The sequence below is a fragment of the Ursus arctos genome, unplaced genomic scaffold (assembly GCF_023065955.2).
Source record: "Ursus arctos isolate Adak ecotype North America unplaced genomic scaffold, UrsArc2.0 scaffold_7, whole genome shotgun sequence".
Taxonomy (NCBI): domain Eukaryota; kingdom Metazoa; phylum Chordata; class Mammalia; order Carnivora; family Ursidae; genus Ursus; species Ursus arctos.
The window spans coordinates 75,133,569-75,151,004 of NW_026623089.1; positions in this window are offsets into that span (position 1 = coordinate 75,133,569).

The following is a 17,436-nucleotide window of genomic DNA, read 5'->3' on the forward strand; positions in this document are numbered from 1 at the left end:
AGGGAAAACAACAGTCACTCGATATTTGTTCCCAGGAGGAAGGTGACAGTCTATTAGACATTTGGAAAAAGAAACACTTTTTACCCTTACAAAATAAATCCAGGAATGTTCCATTTACAAATCTTTCTAAACAAAAAAGTGTGTGTCCAGGATATTCTTAAATTTTTATTTTTAGTGTTTCCAGGAAGTAAAACCCAACAACCTTCTTCTTATGCGAAATGCATCTGCTTCCTAATCAGAAACAGAGAGTGAGAGAAGGAGAAATCCAAGTGTGACCTGGTGCCATCTCTGAATGGCTCCTAGAATGTGATGAGAGGCCTTTCTGGGAGGAAAAGCAAAGACAGTTTGAGAAGGAGAGGAGCTGCTGAGATACAAGGAGAATCACGAATGAGATGCCATTCAGAATTATTCTTGGCACTCTACCAACAACAGAGCAGCAGAATAAACCTAGCGCGTGAAGACAGCTGACTTATTATGGGGTTAGCATACATCCCGGTTTGCTCCAGACAGCCTGGTTTACAGACGTATGCTCCCTTCCTTGTTTTTCACAAGTGAGCCAGTATGTGTAATTAATGACACACTAATTATATAAAATGGGCTTGAAAAACATATGATGTGGGGCGCCTGGGTGGCACAGCGGTTAAGCATCTGCCTTCGGCTCAGGGCGTGATCCCGGCGTTCTGGGATCGAGCCCCACATCAGGCTCCTCTGCTGTGAGCCTGCTTCTTCCTCTCCCACTCCCCCTGCTTGTGTTCCCTCTCTCGCTGGCTGTCTCTATCTCTGTCAAATAAATAAATAAAATCTTTAAAGAAAAAAAAAACATATGATGTAATCACTTTAAAGCCAGTAGCTCTGATCATTACTATTTTTTCTTTACTCTCAAACTTGAAGGCTGAGGAGAGACAAATTATTTTCTTTTTAAAGATTTTATTTATTTGAGAGACAACGAGAGCACAAGCAGGGGGAGAGGCAGAGGGAGAGGGAGAAGCAGACACCCCACCGAGCAGGGACCCAGGGACCCTGAACAGGGGCTCGATCCCAGAACCCTGGGATCATGACCTGAGCCGAAGGCAGATGCTTAACTGACTGAACCATCCAGGCGCCCCAAGAGAAATTATTTTCTTTCTTTCTTTTAAATTTTTTTTATTATGTTATGTTAGCCACCATACAGTATTTTATTAGTTTTTGATGTAGTTATTTTCAAAAAGAACGTGGCTCAGTTTTATCTTCCGACCCTGGAATGGCCCTGACTTTGCCATTCAGAGGAGCCGGAATTGTTTTCATCCTGCTCGGACACAAGTTTTAAACATCTTGTCTCATTGTATTGTCCACTAAAGGACTTCCCTTTAGCTGTATACCAGGATATGATTGGAATGGATCTCATTTCAGTGCTGTTCTCCCTTTTATATAAACTGGGTCAGCTATAAACAGTAGAGCTGGTCAATATGCTTTGTTTCGTATAAAATCAATCATTTGTAAGAAAAAGAAAAGAGCTAGAGACAGTGAATCCTAATGGGAAAAAAAAAAAAACCCTAGATTTTCAAATTGAATGGATCTTTACTCAAATTTTAGCTCTGCTAACATTAACTCAATAATTCTGGGCAAACTATTTAACTTTTAGCAACTTCAGTTTTCCCTATAGGCTTAAAAAAGTGTAATTCCTCCCTCACAGAGCTGTTATGCGAAATGAAGACAGAACTACGTGCATTTCTTAGCGTGGAAGAGTGCACTGCATTTTTGGTCTTCAGGTCATTCTGTTTCTGTGGCGGAGGCCTGTTCTCTATTTAGTTCAATGCAAATGCAATGTACTCTTCCCTACTGTGATGCTGAACACGGGGCTGGAGAAGACAGGCTGGTTATCCGAAACTAAAGAACTAATCTCTCTTGTTCTTCCTGCATGTCTGCATCTCAGTTTCCTATCTTTTCTGTGTCCGTGGACCGTCACGTCCGTTGGCACCAGTTGGAATGGCGGCAACCCGTATATATCCTCCTTCCTGGAGCAGCCCTCTGCACTCAACTCCAGGGGGGGCCAATGGACTGCTGTGGTGTGTCTGCAGACCCTCTCCCCACCCCCCACCCCCCACCCCCAGTACAGGCAAGCAATCTCCCCGAAGTGCAAGTGCGTTGTGGTAGGTGGGGCCCCCTACCCATATGCTCTCCTCCTCACGGGTGGGAACTCCAGCCAGAAGAGGGCTGGCATTCCATCCGAGCTAGACTGCTCCCAGGTGGTCCAGCAGAAGGACCCCCCCCCCATCAGGGGTCAAAAAATTGTTCTAGTTTTATCACAAATTTTCAGTTTTTTGCCTTGAGCAATCTCACTTCACACAATGGAAAAACTGGAACAAGGATTTTTTTTTTCAGAGTAAAGGGGAAAATGTATCAAAAGATGGACAGAAAGCACCTGTTTCAGTTTCCTGAACCACACATCCCAGCCTCTGACCACTTTCTGTATTTGAATTGCAACCTGCATCCCTAACTTCCATAACACAGACTAATTTTGTTCATTTGAGATGATTTTATCTCACTAAATATTAAGAATACAAAACAAAATTACACAAGAACATGACTTTCACTGCAGAGAATAAAATTTGGGTCCAACCAAATAGATCATCACAATCCTATTCGGCACACACCTCATTAGAGATGCCCTCTCTCTCTTTCTCTCTTTTTTCATATTAAAAGTCTGTTTCTGACTCTGTAGCTGCTGCCTGTGCCAGGGTTGCTGAGAGCCAAGGCAAAGGCACTGTAAACACAGTCCCAGACAGTAACTATCCTGTCAATCCACAAGTGTTCAAATTTAAACTAATTTTCTAAAATTATGAAATTAGTCAATTTGAGTCATTTGAGGCATATCTAATGATACCTGTCCAACCCATTCTCATTTTATGAATATGATTAGTAATTGGCTCTAGACCAATGTAATAAACAATTTTAAAGCAGATTAACATAATCCTCTTAGCATATGGAATACCATAAAATTCACAACAATCAAGGTTAGCACCTAATAGAGAGTCTATAACCAAGGTGACCCTCAGCAGGTTCCTGTGGCTAAAGATTAAAAGCTAGACAGCATCATGACTTTTAGTAACAGAGAAAAATGCAAAGACCCATCCATCTATTTTTCCTATGTAACACTAAACTCCCACATATTTGGAATAATCTGCAGAGCTGTCTGATGTTTTCCACTTTTCATTTTAATATTTTGATTTTATGAAGGCAGTCACAATTAGATCCTTGAGAATTTCAGTTCTAAATATACATTCTTACTCCTATGTCCTATGATGAAACTGGTTCTGAAATATCTATGATTAAAATATCTATGATTAATTACTTTTGTAGAAGGGAAGCAGGTAGGGAAGAGAAAAAACACAAATCCCAAAATGGCAATGACCACTTCACATTCTAAAAATATACATCTCTTGATAATGCCTTTTCCTTAAAATGCTAACTAACTCTGCCCTTTATGGAGAAAACTGAAGGAAGAGTTATTTATTTATTTTTTTAAGATTTTATTTTTGGGGGCGCCTGGGTGGCTCAGTTGGTTAAGCATCCGACTCTTGGTTCCAGCTCAGTTCCTGATCTCAGTGTCATGGAATCAAGCCCAAGTCAGGTTCTGTGCTCAGCGGGGAGTCCACTTGAGATTCTCTTTGTGTCTGTCCCCCTACTCCTTCTCTGGAAAAAAAAAAGATTTTATTATTTTTAAGTAATCTCTACACCATCATGGGGCTCAACTCACAACCCCAAGATCAAGAGTCACATGTTCCACCGACTAAGGCAGCCAGGCGCCCCAGGAACTTTTAGGTCTGGATATTAAAAAATATTTGCCACCTAAGGTCTAGAGTAGCATCTCTTCTCATTCCTAAAACTATGACCGCTCCTCTATTTGTTCTAAAATATATATTTATTAAAAATCTATGCTTTCCAAGTAATAATACTAGCAATGTGGGAATAGCTCGTCTTCCAAGAGGGAGTTCAAGAATAAAAGATAAGGAATGGTAAAGGGACACTAGAACAGATAACAGGTGCTTCCAAAGACTTCACAGGAGAAAGAGTTGATTCTTTGTAGCTGAGATAAAAGTGGGGTATAAACTTCGTCTGGAGTCAAATCTACCAGTGATTCTGACACCATTCCTCTGAGCCCATTAGCATTTTTTAAAAGATTCTGAGATAATCCTAAAGTCTACTGAAGTTAAGAATCACTGGGCTTGGATGGCTGGATGGCTCATTTGGTTGAGACTCTTCCTTTGGCTAGGGCCCTGATATCAGGGTCCTGGGATGAAGTCCTGCATAGGGCTCCCGCTGAGCAGGGAGCCTGCTTCTCCCTTTCCCTTCTGCCACTCCCTCTGCTTGTGCTCTCTCTCTGTCAAATAAATAAATGAAATATTAAAAAAAAAAACAAAACAAAACACTGGGCTTGAGGGAAAAAAGCAAAAGGAGAGGGTGAAAGAGAGAGAGGGGAGGGGAGAACATTTGGAGCACAAGAGAGACTGGTGCGAGCCAAGGCATATGGGCAGGAAAGGTGAAACAGGATGAGTACAATCATCGATTGGTTTAGAGAAGTCACGGTTTGCCCTGTAAAGTTGTTACCAGATTTCATAAGCCGCTTGATTGTGATTGCTCAGATAAATAATTTTGTTTCGTCTTACAGTTAATTCAGTAAGTAAGTTTTATAGAGGGAATACAAATTATTGAAAGCAGTATTTTGGAGAAATTTTTCCAACACATAAAAGTGGAGACAATTTGGAGATTAAGAAAAACGTTAACACTGGTTTTCAAATGTAAGGGCAGATAAGGTTTATACGTGGAACTTATTTAAATGTAACTCTGTGGACCCTCACTCAAGAGATCCCCAAGTGAGTAGGTCTGGGTGAAGCCCTGTGTCTGCATTTTCAGCAAGTCCTTCAGCCAGCTCTGATGCAGATGCCACACGGAGTGAAATCTGTTCAGATCAGCAATGGTTCCTACAGGAAATGGTTAAGATGTCTGATGACCATGATTAGTTATATTTCAATCAAGAAATATGTACTGAGTACTGATATAAGTCAGACACTGTTTGAGATGCTGCAAATTAAAGTACCAATTGGGCAAGGACCTTACCTTGACCTTACCCTCCAAAAACAGGGAGACGGTAAACAAGTAACAACCCAGAGGTTATCGTTACCTTTATTGCTAATAATTTTTATGGGCATCTCCATATATATATATATATATATATATATATATGTGTGTGTGTGTGTGTGTGTGTGTGTGTGTGTGTGTGTGTGTGTGTTAGGTACCCTGCGGAGCTTTTTAAGTGCAATATATCGTGGCTTTTTCTCTCTTTTTCCCCATTACAACAGCATCCTAAAACAGGAATTGCTTTTATCACTCTTCCCCATGAGGAAGGCAGGAGTCTGACTCCTGAGCTTCTTGGTTGCTAAACACATGGTGATAGTACAATCTGAGGTGAGGGGAAGAAACTAATGACTTTATTTTTACAAAGAATAATTTTAAAATTCATATGAACTTATGGGTTTAAAATTCCATGGAGTGTCAGTGCCGGAGAGTTATTTTTTTTAAGTGCCAATTACAAGTCTTCTGTGGTCTAGAATAGTTCTATTTATGTAATCACTGCTTTAGGCTATTTTGGTATTGAAGTTAAAAATAAATTCTTACATAAGTTAGTCAAACCATCTTTTTGACTCTCAGAGTTGTTGGAATTTAGTTGAGTTAATCAATCTTATGAAATCAAATATATTAATCAATATACATGGCCTTCTCTCATGTAACATGGTCAGTGACAGAGTACAGAATTCAGGAAGTGGCAAGGAAATAATCAAATATTGGCAAGAACTTTAATTTGACACCCTTACAGCTGACAAATATATTAGCAATGTCAAAAAGATATTCCATCAAGATAAATCTCTTCAGATAATAGCCATTATTATGGTGGACATCTGACTTTGGGTAATTTGTTTCTGCTAGTAACTGCCAGTTACTTTTAAAAATCTGTGATAAGTAATGTTACATTCATTTCTCCTGAAGTCCAGATAATTAAAAATATAACACTATATATTTTAGTGATTAACATATAAAAATCAAACATGTCAGGAGTCAGGTAAAATAAGTGGACAGCTCTTGCATCTAAGAAAACTATGACAGAGAAAAGAGGTCACATATGATTTATTATTAAAGATAGGTATAACATTTGAATAACCAAACCAAAATTCTCACTCTATGCAAATGAATTCCCAGCCTAGGAATGACTTCAGCAAAGGCCACCAGGTTAGCATGGCAGAGCAGGTGGTCTAGAAAAGTCAAATTTCTCTTGTGATTAATGATTAAACTTTGTGAAGAGTCATTGTCCCACTCAATCCCAAAGCCTCCCTTCATCTGGCAGTCTTCATTTGCCAGCTTCTGGGGCAAACACCTTTCTCCTTGGAACAGCAATACGACAGTAGCAGTGTAAGCAACAACTCGAATCGGCCTGATCCTTACTGGCAGCTGACCCTACCCAGGTGTCTGCCCTCAGCACCAGAACTAGTCTGCATGAACTCATATTTTCCCTCTGATATATAGGAGGCTGCTACATCAAGAAAATTAAAGCATTTTACAAAATTACACATTTATTCTGCTGAATTGTGACCTGGGGATACATAAAAATTCTGTGATTATTCCTTAGTGGAACCTGAGCCATTTTCACACTTCAGTTTTAAGAAAGTCACAATCACTGGTGACTTCTGGGAAGTCATTATCATGAGGGAATATTCTAGAAATACAGTTAATCTGTATTATCATTAAAATATACATTAATAATGTTAACAGCTACCATTTCTTAAATGTTTACTGGGTACCCAGTATTGTGGTAGATTCCTAACCTACGTTACTTACTTGCTTTTCATAACAACCCTTTGTCACGATGAAACTGAAGCGTATGGAGTTTGAATTGCCCAAAAACAAATAGGTGATAACCGGAAAATCTGAGATATTAACTTAATTCTATCAGCTATGTTCTTTACCACTATTCTGTCTTCTATTTCCCAAATAGGTGAAAACAGAAAAATTCTCAGCAGTTCTATACACTGATAATAGGAATCAACTGTATTCCAAATTCTAAATCTCCATTTACAGTAAAGGCATGTGGATAGAAAGATAACTTTAATAGCTGGCAGACAAAAGCTGGTTTGATTAAATATGTTAACAAGAAACAGGCATGAGAATATTTCTTCTATTTAAAAAAGGTAAGTCTAAGGATACATAGATGATAAGGACAACTACACCAACAGGGCATTCTTCCTTTTTACTGATGGAATCAGGTTGTTAATTATTTGCCTTTACTCCCCTGTAGGGCTTTTCTATTTTACTGATAAAACAGGATCGATACATTTGGAGTGAAATAATAAGCAAAAAAAGTTAATTCATTGCATGTAGGAACAAAAATTTGTATTTTAACATATAATCTGAGATGACTCTTATGCATAGTCCAGTTCTAAAATTTTGAAAAATATATTTATGTGTTGATACTTCATTCTTTATAGTTGCCTGGACTTAACAAGGTAGACAGATCAGAAAGTTAGCTAGGTAGGAGGATCCTAAGATCACCTTGTCTCGCAGATACACCTAGATAACACTGATATCACTATAAATAACCCAGATAATAACCCAAAGACTGGCAGAACAGATTTCTATGGTTAAATGTATGGAAGAAAAATAGTTATATGTATAAACATCAGTCAAGGGGTTCACAAATAAAAGGATATAAAATACAACAGAATGTACCTAAAATGTGGGGAGAATGGAATAAAGAATGGGTTCAAATTTAAATGACCATCAACTTAATATAGACTGCTATATGCATAAGATGTTATTCATAAACCCAATAGTAAACACTATTCAACAACCTGTAAAAATGCAAAAAATAAAGAGAAAGGAATCCAAGTATATCACTAAAGAAAGCCAACAAACCATGAGAGAAGAGAGCAAGAAAAAAGAAGAGATGAACTAAAAAGAACCCCCATAAAACAAATAACGAAATGGCAATAAGTACGTACTATCAATAACTACTTTGACAGTAAATGGACTAAACACTCCAATCAAAGGAAATAGGATGACAGAATGGATGAAAGAGCAAGACCCATCTATATACTACCTACAGGAGACTCATTTCAGAGGAAAGACACCTACAGATTGAAAATGAGGGGGTGGAGAAACATTTTTCATGCAAATGGATGTCAAAAGAAAGCCAGAAGAACAATACTTACATCAGCAAAATAGACTTTAAAACAAAGAAGGAAACAAGAGACAAAGAAGAACATTATATAATAATAAAGGGGACAATCTAACAAGAAGATATAACAAATATAACTACTTATGCACCCAATATGAGCGCCCAAATACTTAAGGCAGTTAATAACAAACATAAAGGAACTAATCAATAATAATACAATAATAGTAGGGGACTTTAACACACCAGTTACATCAATGGACAGATCATCCAAACAGAAAATCAACAAAGAAACAGTGGCTTTGAATGACACATTGGATCAGATGAATTTAACAGATACATTCAGAACATTCCATTCTAAAAAAGTAGCATACACATTCTTTTCAAGTGCACATGGAACATTCTCCAGAACAGATCACATATTAGACCACAAAACAAATCTCAACAAATTCAAAAAGATCAAAGTTATACCATGCACCTTTTCTGACTAAAACACTATGAAACTAGAAATCAACCATAAGAAAAAATCTGGACAGAGTACAAATACGTGGAGTTAAAATAACATACTGCTAAACAGTGAGTGAGTCAACCAATAAAGTAAAGAGAAAATGAGAAAATATATGGAGACAAATGAAAATGAAAACACAGTAGTCCAAAATTTTGAGATACAGAATCAAGGGGGAAGTTTATAGCAACCCCAGCTTACCTCAAGAGGCAAGAAAAATCTCAAATAAACAACCTAACTTTACACATAAAGGAGCTAGAAAAAGAAGAACAAACAAAACCCAAAACTGGTACAAGGAAGAAAATAATAAAGATTTAAGCAGAAATAAACAAAATAGAAACTAAAAACAGACAAACAAATGAACAGCCCAACAGTACAGATCAATAAAACCAGGAGCTGGTTCTTTGAAAAGATTGAGAAATTGGTAAAACTTTAGCTAGACTCATTTAAAAAAGACAGAGAGAGAAGACTCAAATAAACAAAATCAGAAATGAAAGAGGAGAAAAAACAACCAACACCACAGAAATACAAAGAATTATAAGAGAATATTGTGAAAAATTATGTGCCAACAAAGTGGACAACCTAGAAGAAATGGATAAATTCCTAGAAACATATAACCAACCACAACTGAAGTAGGAAGAAATAGAAAATTTGAACAGAACAATTACCAGCAATGAAATTGAATCAGTAACCAAAAAATTCCCAACAAACAAAAGTCCAAGACCAGATGGATTCACAGGCAAATTCTACAAAAATTTTAAAGAGTTATTTTCAAACTATTCCAAAAATAGAAGAGGAAGGAAATCTTCTAAATTCATTTTATGAAGCCAGCATTACCCTGATACCAAAACCAGATAAAGACAGTACAAAAAAAGAGAACTACAGACCAGTATCTCTGATGAACAGAGATGCAAAAATCCTCAACAAATCAGCAAACAAATCCAACAATAAATTTAATTTAATTTTATTAAATAATTTAAAAATAATTTACCAAAATCAAGTGCTATTTATTCCTGGGATGTGCACAAATCAATCAATGTAAGACACCACTTCAATAAGAGAAAGGATAAAAACCATATGATGCAGAAAAAGCATTCATCAAAGTACAACATCCATTCATAATAAAAACTGTTAACAAAGTTAGTTTTCAGGGAATGTTCCTCAACATAATAAAGCCCATATATGAAAAACCCATGGCTGACATCATACTTCATGAAAAACTGAGAGCTTTTCCCCTAAGGTAAGGAACAAGACAAAGATGTCCACTCTCACCACTTTTATTCAACATAGTACTGAAAGTTCTAGCCACAGGATTCAGACAAGAAAAATTAATAAAAGGCATCCAAACTAGTAAGGAAGAAGTAAAACCTTCACTAATTGCAGATGGCATGATACTCTGTATAGAAAACCCTAAAGACTCCAACAAAAATCTATTAGAACTGAGAAATTAATTAAGATCACAGCATACAAAATCAATATACAGAAATACATTGTATTCTATACACTAATAATGAAGTAACAGAAAGAGAAAAATAAGAAAACAATTCCATTTACAATTGCACCAAAAATAATAAAATACCTAGGAATAAATTTAACCAAAGAGGTGAAAGACCTGTACTCTGAAAAACTATAAAACAGTGATATAAGAAATTGAAGACACAAAGAAATGGAAAGACAGTCCATGCTCAGGCATTGGAAGAACATATACTGTTAAAATGTCCATACTACCCAAAGCAATATATAGATTTAATGTTATCCCCATCAAAAATACCAACAACATTTTTCACAGTGCTAGAACAAACAATCCTAAAATCTGTATGGAATCACAGAAGACCCCTAATAGTCAAAGCAATCTTGAAAAAGAAGAACAAAACTGGAGGTATCACCATCCCTGATTTCAAGATATACTAGAAATTATAGTAATCAAAACAGTATGGTACTGGTACAAAAACAGACAGATAGATCAACAAAATAAAAAGAGGTCAGAAATAAACCCATAATTATATGGTCAATCTTTGACAAAGGAGGCTAGAATATGCAATGGGAAAAAGTCTCTCCAAAAAATGTGTTGGAAACACTGGATAGCTACATTCAAAATGATAAAACTGAACCACTTTCTTACACCATACACAAAAATAAACTCAAAATGGATTAAATGTGAGACCTGAAACCATAAAAATCTTAGAAGAGAGCACAAGCAGTAATTTCCTTGACATTGGCCATAGCAACATTCTCCTAGGTATATCTCTTGAGGCAAGAGAAACAAGCAATAAAACTAAAAGGCAATCTACAGAATGGGAGAAGAGATTTACAAATGATATATCTTATAAGGGGTTAGTATCCAAAATATATAAGAATTTATAAAATTCAACACAAAAAACCCAAATAATCCAATTGAAAAATGGGCGGAAGATATGAACAGATATTTCTCCAGAGAAGACATACAGATGGCCAATAGACATTTGAAAAGATGCTCAATATCACTCATCATTAGAGAAATGCAAATCAAAACCACAATGAGATATCACTATATATGATATATATGACATATGTATACACAATGGAATATTACTCAGCCTTATAAAAGAATGAAATCCTGCCATTTTCAACAGCATGTATGGATCTAGAGGGTATAATGTTAAGTGAAATAAGTCAGAGAAAGATAAATACCATATGATTTCACTAATGTGGAATTTAAAAAAAAACAAATGAACAAAGGAAAAAAAAGAGACAAACCAAGAAACATACTCTTAATTATAGAGAACAAATTGATGGTCACCAGAGGGCAAGTGGGTGGGGGTATGGGTGAAATAGGTGAAGGGGATTAAGAGTACACATATCATGATGAGCACTGAGTAATGTATAGAATTGGTGAATCACTATATCACACACATGAAACTAATAGAACATTGTATGTCAACAATACTGGAAATAAAAAAAAACAAAACAAGTAGACCATGGAACCATCACACACAGACACAAAGAAAATAAAAGAAAAGAAAAGAGAAGAAAAAAGAAAAGAAAAAGAAAAAACTATATATATATATATATATATATATATAATTAAACACTATTCACACATGTATTATAAATAATATGTGATGGCTCTTTATAAACAAAGTCCTATAATTACTAAAATACTAACCAATTTAATAATAGATTCCACCAATTTTTTAATACTGCTGTCACTTCACATCTTTCATCAGTTGACTTATTTAGATAAGCAGACTGAAGATCAAAGGGAATATCTACATATCTAGAATCACGTCAATACCTACATTGAAGAATACTTAAAAGTACAAAAAAGTTGGAGGCATCACACTGCCTGATCCCAAGCTATATTACAAAGCTGTAGTAATCAAAACTGCATTGCTGGCATAAAAGCAGACATATAGATCAATGGAACAGAAAATAGAGTCCAGAAATAAACCCACACATGTATGGTCAATTAGTTTACAACACAGAAGCCAAGCATAGAGGATGGAGAAAGAGCAGTCTCTTCAATAAATGGTGTTGGGAAAAACTGGACAGCCACATGGAAAAGAATGAAACTGGACCCTGATCTTACACTAAGTCTTGAATGTATGTCCTGAAGTGAGAGAACCCCAAGGAGATAACACAGATGGTAAGATCCTTGACATCAGTCTTGGCACTGAGTTTGTGGATCTGATCCAAAAGCAAAAGCAACAAAAGCAAAAATAATCTATTGGGACCACATCAAACTAAAAAGCTTCTGCACAACAAAAGAAACAGTCAACAAAATGAAAAGGCAACCTATAGAATGGGAGAAAATATTTGTATATCATATATTGCATGAGGGATTAATATCCAAAATATATAAAGAACTCATACAACTCAGCAGCAAAAAAACCCCAAACATTCTGATTTTAAAAATGGGCAGAGGATCTGAACATTTTTCCTGAGGAGACATCCAGATGTTCAACAGACACATGAAAAGATGCTCAACATCACACATCGTTAGAGAAATGAAAATCAAAAGCACAATGAAATATTATCTCACAGCTGTCAGAATGGCTAAAATCAAAATGAGGGGAAATAATAAGTGTTGGCAAAGAAGACAAATACTGTATGGTCTCACTTATATGTGAAATGTAAAACCCCCAAAGCCAAAACAAAATAAGTTCATAGACATAGAGAACAGATCGGTGGTTACCACAGGAAGGGGGTGGGGGTGGGGGGGGTAGGTAAAATGAGTGAAGGGAGTCAAAAGGTACAAACTTCCAGTTATAAAAAGTCATGGAAACAGCAAGGTGATTATACTTAGTACTGCATTGCATATTTGAAAGTTGCTAAGAGAGTAGATCTTAAAAGTTCTCATCACAGGAAAAAATTCCATAATTTTGTATGGTGACAGATACTAAACAGACATAGTGGTGATCATTTTGCAATATGTACAAACATCAAATCATTATGTGGTATACCTAAAACTAATATGTAGGTCAATTCTACTTATGTATGTCAATTAGACCTCAGTTAAAAAAATCAAAGAGAAAAAGCTACATGTCTGTAATCACTTCAATACTTAACATTTGTGTCACCCAAACTTGAGAGCAAAAAGTAGTCTTTTAGTCTTATTGAATACTTTAGGGGTTCAGGTGGAAACAAGGTCAAATGCACCTAATAAAAACAAAGAAAAGAACTAGAGTTTCTACCTTATCTTTTACTTGATTTATTCTTGGTTAATTCATAAGTGGCATATACATCAGAAAAATAAGCTTGTCTATTAATTCTACTGCAGCAGTAGGGAAATATTTTCCCCTTCTTTTAACACTGAATATTTTATAAGGTTATAAGTCATCAGTTTAATGTTTATGTATTTTTAATGATTATGGCAGGAATAAAGTTGTTTCATTGTCAAAGACAGAGTGGCTAGCTCTGATGTACTCTAATTTTATTTTTATAAAGCCTGGGGTGGTACTCTTCAAACTCATGAAAACGAGACAATCATGTATGTTATCGATGTTGTATTTATAATATTAAGAGTACATGAGTCTCTGAATCCAAACCATTTACACATCTAAAGAACATTCAAACTTCTGCTGTGATGTGTTTCTATGCCAGGTAACTGACCAAACATGCACTATGTACGAGGGTCTGTCTCTTCGCCTGCTTTGGTGTTTCTGAAGAGAAGCAAGGCTATCTGTGATTAGAGTGATGCCCGGTAGACACAGTCCACGGGGACGAGTTTCAACTCCCTGAGGACAGCTAAAGAAGGAGGAGGCAAAGGAAAACAGCCTCTGATCACAGCTGCACAGCTGCAGGGCAGAGAAAAACAACTAAGAAACAGTCATGGTTTGGAAAATATTGAGATATGTTCATAGTATAATATAATGGGGCAAAATTTTACAGAATGTTGTATTACCCATTCACTGGAATAAGAAGTGCCTGTTATATTCCATGAGAAATGTTAACTCCCTGGTTCCTGCTTGACATGCAGAATGGTTAAGGACTGGTCCTGAATTATTAAACAGAAGATTAATTGCCTGACACACAAACTCACAGAACTATGCACTCAGCATTTTAACTTAAAGAAATTATTTGAAGATGTATAGCTTACAACTCAATTTTTGGAGGGATGACTATCTCCTATGAGATAGTCCAAAGAGTCAACTCCAGGCCCAGATAGTATTTGTAGTAATAGGCAAACTTCTATTTACCTTATGCCATTTTGCTCTTCCTTTATGTGTAAAGAAGAAAATAGGGAGTTTTAAAAGGATAGTTTAAAAAGCATACTACACTATAGGCCTTCGAGTTGGTGAGTTCCCAAAGGAAAAATGTTTAACTAGAATCTTCCAGCAACATGGCTGATTAAACCAATGCAGAGGAACTAATGTTCCTCCTACAAAAATATTAAAATAAGATTAAATAAATAAAATGAAATAAATATAAATTGAATAAAAAAGCAGTTATTAAAAATAAACCAACTGTATTACTTTTTGCAACTCTAGTCTAGAGTTGTGTCAACAAAGTTAAAAAAAATCTGGTAGTAATGATTAACACTACTGAGCAGGTACTATTTCAAGCAAAGCCTTAGATAAAGCTGATATGTAGAAGAAAAATGGGAAAAAAAATTCCTAATAATGTTTGGGTCTCTAATTTAGTTTTGTCTAAAGCTGATTCATATTTCTGTCTTTGGATTCTTTGGGACACTCAGGTATTCACAACAGACTTCCATTTGATTGAAAGTTTTTTGAGAGAGTTTCCCACCAATTACATCTAGGAGTTGAAACTAATGCAAATGCACTCATTTGTGTTACATACAGTAAAATGCACACTTTTATTTTTTTGTTTTTTTTTTTAAGATATTTATTTATCTATTTATTTATTTATTTATTTATTTGACAGAGAGACAGCCAGCGAGAGAGGGAACACAGCAGGGGAGTGAGAGAGGAAGAAGCAGGCTCCCAGCGGAGGAGCCTGATGTGGGACTCGATCCCGGAACGCCAGGATCACGCCCTGAGCCAAAGGCAGACACCTAACGACTGCGCTACCCAGGCGCCCCAAAATGCACACTTTTAAAATACAGTAACACCAAGGGGCAAAATCTTTTCCTCCATCTGGCTTCTTAGAACTGATTAAAAGCAGTCTTTACATGACCATGAGCTCAAACCAAATTATAAAATTCGATCATCATTTATTTTTAATTAATTTTTAATTAATTAATTGTGCAGTCAAATGAAGCTTAAAGGGAATTTGTGCTGGACTTACTTCCTTAGTGACCCTGGAGCATTCTTTTAGTTAATGACCCTGGAAGGCGCCTGTGCCCCTGGAGGACAGAGAGAAAAAAACCCAAAACCTCTAGTCCATCTGAACTCCAACCAATTAAACTTGCAGTATCCTTCTCCCTGTAAATCATAGGGAGCAGGAACACACAAAAAAAGGAAATACTATTGTGAATTAGAAAAGTTGTTAAAAAAAATATGTCATTCAGATTTTGAATTGGGGAATAAATACCAAGGAGATCTGAAAGCTTTTTAAGATTTGCAAATTTTCCCTCAAAGTATATTTTACAGTGTCAATCTTAGGCAAACTGTAGACACATCACTGATCTGAAGCTAAAGATACAGGTGACATGTTACAAATAGTTAATGAGCTTGGAAAGATTAAAATTAGAATACTTTTTTAGAAGAAAATAACACTGAATCTCTTTCTTAGGAATTAAACTTATGGACACCATATGAATATTTCACAACATAAAGACTGCATTAGTGTTCTTCAAAAACCTATGAGAGAATACAGCTTCTCAGTTTTTGTGTTATTTAAAAAGTAGAATTGCTTTTGGTTTGTCCTTAGAGTAGGCTGCTAGTCTAACTAATATACTCTAAATTCCAATCATTTGTATAACTCCTATCATGGCTTTTTGCTGTATCACCTGCCATCCTGTTTTATTATTTGGTTTAAGTCAATTCACTTTATTTGCTTAAATACTTTCTCACTTTTAAAATGAAATCACTGGAGTGATGATACATACCATATATTTCACAATGTATATTTTATACTATTATGTGTTTTATTATGTAAAACTACAGCTAGTAGTATTAAACATTCCAAGTACTGAAAATAAGCTCATGGTTGACCACTGGTATATGTACCACATTTCACAAAACAGAATGATACTCATGAGAAGTTATGAACATAAAAACATTGGATACATGTAAATGGTCATGAGAATGTTTGATGTTAACTATGGACTACGGTGAAGCAGCAGACACTTGAATTTTGTGAGCAACAGCTGTTGAGCCCCAGAAGTAAGCAGAGAGGATAGCATTTACAATAGATGGTGAGAGTACTGGTAATAGAAAGAACTGGATCTTCATAACACAGTCATTATACACATCACAATTTGGTGTACAAAATTCACTTTTAATCATTCATTCTTTTTTTTTTAAGATTTTATTTATTTATTCAACAGAGATAGAGACAGCCAGCGAGAGAGGGAACACAAGCAGGGGGAGTGGGAGAGGAAGAAGAAGAAGCAGGCTCCCAGCAGAGCAGCCTGATGCGGGGCCCGATCCCAGAACGCTGGGATCACGCCCTGAGCCGAAGGCAGATGCTTAATGACTTAGCCACCCAGGCACCCCTTAATCATTCATTCTTAATTCACTTCATTCATTTGTTTGATAAGTGACTTTCCAGATGATCTGTCACTTGCATATCCATGAACCAGTCATGGTTTTGTATCATTTAGTAATAGAGGCATCTGCATGCAAATTAGTTGTACTAAATGTGGCGAGTCACAGGACATAATTTATAAATATTTTGTTAGTGGTTCATTAATGGAACATTTCTGAAAGTAACTTGAGTTCTTTGAAAATTCCAGCAGTGCCCAGAGTGCCCAGAACTAAAGCAGGATTCATAATATATCTGGAATATTAATCTATCATTTAATAGAAAAACATGCAGAGTGACTTCAATAGATATAGACCCAACTTACTCCACCAGAACACTTATACAGATACCACCTTAGGCCTCAAGACACAGAATCAATGAAAACACAGATGGATGATCTCAATGGCCTCTCCAACTTAAGCATATATGATACTACAAGATTATGGTTTTTGAAGAAACTTACTATGTATTTTACATATATTCAATTTTAAAAATAATATTTTAAGTGCCATATACTAACATAACCAAAAGGATCACCAAATTGCATTAAAAATTAAATGGAGACTTTGTGGTTAAAAAAAAAAAGTGGAAGGGGCAC